Source organism: Harpegnathos saltator, unplaced genomic scaffold (genome assembly GCF_003227715.2).
Source record: "Harpegnathos saltator strain DR-91 unplaced genomic scaffold, Hsal_v8.6 scaffold182, whole genome shotgun sequence".
In the NCBI taxonomy this organism is placed as follows: Eukaryota; Metazoa; Arthropoda; class Insecta; order Hymenoptera; family Formicidae; genus Harpegnathos; species Harpegnathos saltator.
This window is the reverse complement of record NW_020229964.1, coordinates 550,733-559,832: the sequence shown is the minus strand read 5'-3', so window position 1 is coordinate 559,832 and position 9,100 is coordinate 550,733.

Below are 9,100 nucleotides of genomic sequence, written 5' to 3'. Positions count from 1 at the left end.
ATCATTTACTTTTATTGGAACTGTTATATTGTGGTTTTTTTGGCTAGCTGATTGCGAAGTTTCCATTAGGTTTTCGAAAGTAATTTTTTCAACGACAATTTTTGAGTGGAAAAAGTATATTTTTTTAATTGTTTTTTCATAAAAAAGTACCAAATTCAAATTGATACGTTACATGACGCATAAAGGATAACGTGATAGTTTTATTTGTTATATTTAGAAGCTTTTTTGCATTGCAGCAAATGCAGTAAAGGTAAATGTAAATCTGATAGAAAATTGGCAATCAACTAGCCGAAAAAACCACAACATAATAGTTCTAATAAAAGTAAATAATTGTTTCACTATTTGTGTCCGCTATATTACATCCGCCATCTTGAATTCTTTTAATCTGATCATCAAATTTGTAATAAGCAACTCAAAGAACCCATAGATACTGAATTTCGCAAAAATTCGTGCGATAAAACGCACGATTATTAGTGTCAAACTTCTAGGTAGTAACCACTTTGACCCTCTATATCTCTGAAACCAATCGCATGCTCAATGTAAAACTTTTTTGTGATTAATGTCTTATCATTTCGCATAAAATTTAATTTACAAATCGGGGACTGAAGAACGGGCACTTCTTGCGGTGGTTCTTTCGAATTCGTTACTCTTACGCGACTCGTCACTTACCTATCGAGATGATGCCAGAAAAACTCCACCGGATGCCCGCAGACGTTCTCGATCGTAAATATCTTCTCCTGCGCTCCGACGAAAGGCGTCGCAGGGGGAAAATCGATGTCGAGATCGCTTATCCGCAGCTCGCGCTCTACTCCGTGACCGTGCAATGTTATCGTTCGCTCCTCCAGCCTCGTCTCGACGGTGACTTTTAGTTTCGCCGATGCATAACACTGCGAACGATCGACGACGGTCATATAATCGTGCAAGTACGCGACGCTACGTGCGTTACGGCAAGTACCGTTTTACGTGGCTTGAAGTAAACGTTGATGACGTCCCAGCGACCCGGCGAAAGCAGCTCCGATTTGTAGCTTAAATGAAACTGGCAGTCCTCCTGTCTCCTGCGAGTGCTCGTCACTCTCGCTTGCCAGCGACAATTGATGAAGCCTCTGAAAATTGAGGCGCGTCTCAGTTTCTCCGTAAAATCAGCAGAGGGAACACGGACACTGAAAACGGATACGTCACTCGTTTTTCACCAGAACCCTCATCATCAGACACTCTCCCACGATGACAGTTTGAAAGTCCAACGATTTGGTGTTCAGAGTCACGAATGGGTAGGTGATGACGCCTTTTATAATTATCGGAATGGTGGCACCGCGGGATATCTGCGAAACAATACAAAATGTGACTGCAATACGATTGATTTTCAGATTATTTCTCTATTTATCCGTTTACTTCTTTACTTGTAAGGGGAAAGGAGAACATAACGTGCACACACATGCGTATAAAATAATGGAATAAAAAATAAACAAATTATCGATATACCCGAGCACGCTTCGCTACTTCAATTATACGTATCCATGTGTGATTATTTATTATTCATTAGTTAATATTATTTATTGTTTAATATTTATTTATTAAATCACTGACACATGCCAAATGTTGCGTCCACGCAACGCAAACGTCGACCGAAATCAGTCACGTTGAAACAGCCCCGAACAATTAAGACTTTACTTCTAAATGAATCGAATGCTGTTCCATCGTGCTCCTCTCGGCATATCTGGCCGATGTCGGTTGCCACGTGACAGCCAAGGGTGCGGTTTCCCCGACTTTGAGCAGCAGCTTCTTCGATTGCACGACGACACCGGAGCTCTCGAGTCGCTTCTTATCCAATTTCTTCGTCGCAATCTCCGCGTTCCACGGCCCGCAATTGATAATCGTCGTGGAGTAACGCGTCGTGCGATCGATCGCGACGTAGCCCATGTCTGAAAATGTCGATCGCGCCGTTAATTACAGAGGTCGCGCATTTTTCTCGCCATTCCGCCGTAGGTCGCATTGCAGATATTTCGAGATCAGCGTAATATTCCCGCGAACGTACCAATGATGTATGCGGGAGCGTGGAGATGAGGAATGACGGCCTTTTTATGCGGAATGGAATGTTTCATCAAGACGAGAGCATTCTCCTCAATGAAGCGAGTCGCCAGGAGTCTGTCGATCGCCATCTCGATGTCGACCACGCTGGGGATCGTTTCCTCGGGCACGATCAGCTCCCACAGATCACCTGTGGGGAGAAGAAAGAAATCGCTCGGGATTTCGCTTTGTTTCGTTAATTCCGCCAGTTTTACGTTCGACGTATCCGCGGATATATTATTGCGATGTTGCATTCTATTAATCATATTGTTGCATTGAATCTCATCATTTTTCATAAACGCGTCAACTCTATTGTTCACGATCTTACTAGACAAAATTCTCTCGTCCCATTCGGACATACGACTCCACGGCCTGTCATCGCACCGCGCCGTCACTTGCCGTTTCTGCAACGCAAGACGTTACAGGGTAGTCTCGTTATTTTTCGCGCGCCCAGACAAAATTTCGCACCATCGCGAGACAATCTGGAGTTAATAATTGAATCGCCCGGTATCCCAATTCGACGGGGTGTCGCTGAAAAATATCGTCGCGTGGGACGCAGGGGTAAATTTGCGGGTAACCTGTGACGCCTTTCACGGTAATCATCTGCGGGATGACACAAGCCACCTGAAAGGAAGAAAAAGAAATATATATAGGGTGTCTCAGAGTTTACGCGATTTCAATCCTACCGAGAGATCTTCTGAGCTGAATTTGGAGCTAATTTTTCCTTGACGAAAAAAACGTCGAGACATCGATAGCTCTTTTTTGTTTTTAGAGATGCAAGCGACCAAAAGAATCAAGATTTCTCGCAAACCAAGTGAATGACAAGACTATTTTCCTCGGTGAATTTCGAGTGGACTTTACTTCGACAGAATTTTCCTTTGAGCTTTTAATCCCAAAGATAGAAGTTGAGCACTGAAGAGTCACCATGAGTAATGACCTCCCTCGACATTCCCGATGAGGGAGAATGAACTCCAAATTGCCCAGAGAATTTTTCGTAATTGCCATGTGTGTAATCGCTATATTACACGATCACGATCGAGCGATCGATAACGCGAGCGATATTGATTCCCGTTTCGAGGCCCGTATCTGTATTCAATGTACATGGCAGTTTCGTGATCACGCGAGTAATTGCTTCGTCACGATAATTTGCATCGCGCATCGAGTTTGACATCGGGATAGCCGTTGTACGCGGCTGTGTCTCAACACACTTGCAGCTCCAGCCCGATCGCGAAAGCGCCGAGCAGCGCCGGTCGGAATTCGATCTCAATTTCCATCGACGATAGCGGATCCATAGATCCTTTATTCGGCTCGACCACTAACACGCTGATTGCGCGGCGGCTTTTTCCCGCGTTGGATATTAAATTCCTCTCGTTTATCTTGTAGCTGAGGGATATTGCGCTGCGATTGACCAGAGTGAAGCTCGAGCGGCACGTTTCGCCGTACATCTACAATGGCGATCGATAGAGATACAAAGTTGAGTTAGCTTCCATGTGTGCATTACTATACGCGTATTTAATTAGAGATAATAAATATCGCTAGTCAACACGCTCCGGGCCGATTATACGTGATCTTTGCCGTCCATGCGCGTGCACTGATAGAAATGTACAGTTGAATTAACTATAATCTCACTATAATTTATAGTTAATTTTAGCGTCAACCATATTTTTATAGTTCGTGGAAACCTGCAAAATATAGTAGAATAAACACAAATATATAGTCAATGATTGTCTGAAATAATTGTTTAGTTACTTTTACCACATATATGGTAATTTCTCATTCGCAAATATAGTAAGATTTAATATTCATATAGTTACATCTGTCATCATTTAGCAAATATTCTAGTAATATTGACTAGTAAATTTGACTATATAAAAGAGTTACTTTTACCTACTATTTTATATTTGCATCCATACAATAATTTTAGTTTAACTTACTATAATTTTTAGTAAAAATATTATATGGTTGGTTATACTATGCCTATATCGTAATTATTACCGATACGTATTATGGTAATACTTACTATAAATATGATATTTCGGATTATAATTTAGTCACTATATCATTATAGTTCCAAATATCATATACTTTTCTCTCAATGTGGGTCACTAATTGATGACCCACGTTGTCTTATTACGGCACATCTCTGACGAGATAAAGGGTGCAGAAAATTAAAATGGGCAGGTTGCTCACCACTTGGCCGAAATCGATGACTCGCTTGTCGACGGAGAAGCGGACGGCGTCGGCATTGGCGGTGACGTTGACCAGCTCGGTGCGACCTTGAATAACATCGAGAAGCGCGATGGCTTTGACTCGCACAGGCTTGGCACCGCGAAAGATGAAGCACGCGTATCGCGAGGAATACGGGACGATGGTGCCTTCGTGCGGAATGATATCGAGGATCTGAATAGAGTGGACAACTTTCGTGAGATCGCTTTTCTCTCAAAGAGATTTTTAATTTCTTAAGCGGACTGAACCTTATCGAGAGGTGGAGCACGGACACTGTCGAGGGAATCCCTCGAGGCAGGCTCGGTAGCGGAATCCATCAAAGCGAGAATCTCCGGGTCTTCCAAGCATGATAAATAGGACATTTCTATCGGCACTGCCGTCGTCGAAAGAATGCTTCTCAATTTATCGCGCGTCGCATTCAGCACCCGCGAGCAGAGCACTTTTGCCGACGAACGGCTCTCCGACGCCGTTTTCCGCGGCCCTGCAGATTGTGAAAAGCACACGAGACGAGTGTTAGACCTTGGCGTATGTACGACTCGCGCGAGGAAAACGCTAACTCTTACGAGGGAACTGAATCGAGCGGTTCGAATGCGGCGCATCAGACGGAAAGCCATAATGTGCCGGGTCGATCGAAGGGTTCGGTCCGACTTTTTTAGGCAAATTTCATTTTATCGCTTATACATCTTTGACCTCATGGGAGTTTGAACTAAACCTTCTGAGTAAACCGGTAATCATCTCGAACGCGCGGAGAGAAAAAGATCAGTTGAACGGGACGATGGATAAATCGAACGCGTTTTGGTTGACGAGAATGGAATTTTTGATTCTTGGGATCAAATTTGATTCACACACTGATAGAAAAATATAGTTGAATTAACTATAATCTCACTATATTTTATAGTTCATTTTGGGGTCAACCATATGTTTATTCGTGGTTGCAGGTTCGTGGAACCTGCAAAACATAGTAGAATAAACACAAATATACAGTCAATGATTGTCTGAAATAATTGTTTAGTTACTTTTACCACATATATGGTAATTTCTCATTCACAAATATAGTGAGATTTAATATTCATATAGTTACATCTGTCATCATTTAGCAAATATTCTGATAATGTTAACTATATAAAAGAGTTACTTTACCTATCATTATATATTTGTATCCATACAATAATTTTAGTTTAACTTACTGTAATTCTTAGTAAAAATATTTTATGGTTGGTTATACTATGCCTATATCGTAATTATTGCCGATATTATGGTAATACTTACTATAAATATGATATTTCGGACAATAATTTAGTCACTATATCATTATAGTTCCAAATATCATATACTTTTCTCTCAGTGCAAGAGTCAGAAATTCTGCTTTCTTCGACCAAAATGCCTTTGGCTCGTTCATTCGTGAAAAAAGACTGTCGAATCGATGAAATTGATCAGCAGTATTACAATTGATGTGAATCTTCTTGATTCGATATACAACAATATTATTGAGACTGATTAAAACAATGTATGTATTAATATGTTATATATGATATATTAGTTTCAATAATATTGATTAAGAGTATCTATTCCAATTACGACGCTGCTGGCCAATTCTATCGATTCAGCATTTCTTTCCACGTTGTCAAGCAACCCGCGTTAACTCGACAGATCTTTCCTCTTTGTGCGCGAATTAATAGATCAATACAAAAATCGCATATACCGATACTAAAGTGCTTCCTCCAAAGAGAATGCATGAAATAATACATACTGTAGGACGATGAAGCCGACGCTGTAAGCACCTCCGAAGATCCGTCCTCGTTTCCGCGATCCTCAGAATTTTCCTTGCAATTGCGCAGGCCGAATTCGTAACCTTCCGCGTTGCTTTGCACTTCCGAATTGTCCGCGAAGTCCTGTCGGCAGAACGATGTGCCTTAATTACGCTCTAACGATTACACGTGTGTATGTGTGAAGTTGGCCCCGCACTTGTCAAATTTTGTATTTTTTCGAATTGTGCTGCATTGTGCTACGTTTGTGCTGTATCGTGTCGCAATCCGCAACTTTGTACGGCACAATTCGAAAGAATACAAAATTCGAAAAGTGCGAGGCCAACTTCACACACGCAACGGTTACTGAAAAATATTTTTATTTACGCACACACGTCTCAAGGTAGCTCACCTCGATGTCACGAGTGACTTGGTGAATGTCGATGCTCTCTCCCGCCCACAGAAACTTATATTTCACGGGAATTGGCCCATTGTTGGTCATCTTGAATTTTGTCGCGGCTCTCGAGCCTAGGATGCAGTCGATGGTTACGTCTTTGCACAGTAACGTAACACTCGGAAAGTTCACGTTGCCTTTGCACTGAATCCTATCCTGAAGAGGAACAAACGAAAATTATACACCGAGGGAGAAATAGCGAATATTGTGAATCCTTAAAGATCACCATGGGTGAAATTTCAGACCGTACGAATTTTGTTTCGTTCTTATTATTAAATGTTAAATCATCCGCTGTAAACAATAACTTCTCTACCTTACATCCAATATTCAATAACGATAAAGTATTTAATTGTACATTTGTTTGATTTTTTTTGTTTCTAAAATAAGAAATATGTACCGGTATGAAATTTTTTTTCCCTCATGACAGCATTAACGTGATTTTCTTTGATGGTAGCTTTTAAGAGTTAAAATTGCTTTTCGTCTCAATTATATCTTCTTCTTGCTTTAAAAGTTTAAAAAAAAGTACGAGATAAAATGTACATACATGGTTATTATCGCTAACACACTCTGATACTTACTAATAAAAATAGTTCTAACTCCTGATCCTTTCGTTATGCGATTATAGTTACAAATACTAAACATTTCGTTTTTCAGTAAAAGACCGGTTCTCTTTATTCGTCTAGATATTGGCGGACAGAAATTCACCAATACTTTTGTATTGGACTATCCATGATGTTAGTTAACTTCGTCGTCTCACCTTAATAATTCCTGTTTAAAAGAAAAAAATGAAAGAAAATCAGGCTCGCGTCTGCTACCGTCTAGACGGATAAACGAGAATTCGGCCTTATTCGCCGATCGTATAGATCGACCGGCGACTTTGCAATGCAAATTTTACGGACCTTATTAGGATGTTCGTTATACTCGAACCAGAGCGCACTGTTGTAATTTCGCGAGCAAGGATTATCGAGATTTATACGGGGCGAAAAATTCATCGGCAGCGTCGCGGTGGTGCCGCTCGTCAGAACGATTTTCCTCTTGCTCACGGGCTTCTTTTTATCAGCCGTCAGATAAAAGGGAGGGTCAACGTATAATTGAACGTTTAAATCTAGTCGCGACTGATTCGTCACGACTAGCTCGTCTGGAAGTTAACGAATCGTTGGATCGTCATTATCTTATTGAATATAAGACACCGTGTACTCAAGCCAGATTGCATGCGCGGGCAATTTTACGAGTTCGATGTACTGTACGCGAGATATGGCTATTAAACAACTTCTAAAATTTTAGTTCTTTGTTCAATGTGACTTTGTTGAGATATTATGTGCAGTTTAACTTCCAATTCTGCAGATTAGGCGATTTTAGCGATTTTAGTGCCGTTCTTGCTTTGATCGCCTTCACAGGCTCCCCTTCGGCGTGTTTGTAATTTTCGGGAATAAAAAACCCCACACAGGATGTCAGATCTGAGGAATAAATGTTCTAGCGCTGCGCTTTCCGTAGATAGAAATTATTTTTGACTAACTGTAACTAAGGTGCATTTTCTGTCGACGGGACTGCACAGATAATTCAGAAGCTGCAAGAAGAGAAAAACTGCTTCACAGGCAGGCAGTGCGAACATTGAAAGTCTTGATGAATCAATTCATCGTAAAAACGGTGTCCGAGTATCAACTAACTCGGCTCTTTCGGCAGTCGGAAAACAGACTTGTTCGACTTGCACGAATGTTCGAGTTCAACTGTTTGTCCTTCCTCCTCGGCTCTTGGTTAGTTAGTTCTCAGAACGCACGACCCGGTTATTTAATAGCCACACCTCGTATCGTATTGATCGTGTGTAAATTCTGACGCGCACCGAGGCGCACCTTATTTACCAACGTGTCTCCACTGATGTACTAGACTGCCTAACTTTTCAGTTCTCTTTGCCGGAACGGTCCTGGACAAGACAGACAGTACAGCATTTCCTACCTGCTTGTTCTATCTTTCCCTCGTCGGGACATATATCGATGCGAAACGTTAACTCCCTCTTGTTGAACGAGATCCGTGGCTCTATAAAAGTCGCCTTGAATGTAGTGGTACCGAGCAATTTCCGCTTTCTTTGTCCGTGTATGTGACCAAACACGTGCCAATCTTCTGTCAAGACTTCATTCCTTCAATTTCGAAAAGACATTCCTTACGAGATCGAGATTCAGAGCTGGTTGCGATGAGTAAAGCAGACACACGCTCGCGACGCGAAATTGTAAAAATTTAAAAATGAGAACAAATTCCAACTTGAAGAAGGCTGGATAAAATTATGAAAATTCGCCTGCTCGTTCGTAAAACCGAGCTGTGTTCGATCTTGCGCTTCAAGACGGAGGATAATCGCAACTCACGTGTCCCAACATATTTTGCATTGAACCACTTTCAACTCGCCGGCTGGTACGTCTACGATGGCCGGCTCGACTTGGAACTTGCTACTGCAACAAATAACTTTCTTCAGCGCTTCGCAGTCACAAAGTGACGCAGCTTCTAACTAAAATCGCACGAGTCATTACATTGGCGGGGCGTGGGTCTTCTGAACGCGCGCTTCGAGATCGCTCGACCATATTATTTGATGGCGATGGGTGCCAAGGTTCTTGATAGTTAT